Source organism: Nematolebias whitei, chromosome 1 (genome assembly GCF_014905685.2).
Source record: "Nematolebias whitei isolate Nwh7 chromosome 1, NemWhi1, whole genome shotgun sequence".
Classification (NCBI taxonomy): Eukaryota; Metazoa; Chordata; class Actinopteri; order Cyprinodontiformes; family Rivulidae; genus Nematolebias; species Nematolebias whitei.
The window spans coordinates 32,673,841-32,674,521 of record NC_056498.1 but is presented as its reverse complement, the minus strand read 5'-3'; positions in this window follow the sequence as shown (position 1 = coordinate 32,674,521).

The window sequence follows — 681 nt, the reverse complement described above, 5'->3', positions numbered from 1 at the left end:
ACGTTAGCGCCAGAGCTAACATATGACGTTAGCGCCAGAGTTAACATGACGTTAGCGCCAGAGCTAACATATGATGTTGGCGCCAGAGCTAGCATAATCTTCAACGCTAATATATAAATATGGCATTAGCTCCAGAGTTAAAAAACTCGTTTTAGTCTCCACTACAACCCATATCATCATCCCAGAATGCATTGCACAGGTAAAAGAATGGTGACATCCTTAGGTGAAAATATATATACTTTTTTAAAAAGTAATTAGGTTAGTGTTCAGGTGTCATGAACAACTTAGTGGAATAGAGAAACAACATATAAGGCAAGTAGTCGGAGATCCCTTTAAGTCCACAAATTCTATTATTGATCAGTGAGTTTCATGCAGTAATGTACATTTGGTGTAATCGTGGTAATTTGGAAACTGTTAAAGCGTTTAATTTTGTTAAAGACGGGATAAGACTCCACGTGCACCTCAAGTAAAAAATAACTATTGGTCAGATCCCAGCGCTCAAAGCAAAATGTTAAATACTTTTATTCCCACAACACTTCAAAATGTTCTTAAATTTAAAAAAATGTTGAAGCACAGATCACGTTTTAGCTTTTATTGTTCAAACAAAAGCAGACTGGACCGTATCGTAATCACAGTATCATTCAAGCAATATTCTACTTTTTGCTTGCACAATAAAAGCAA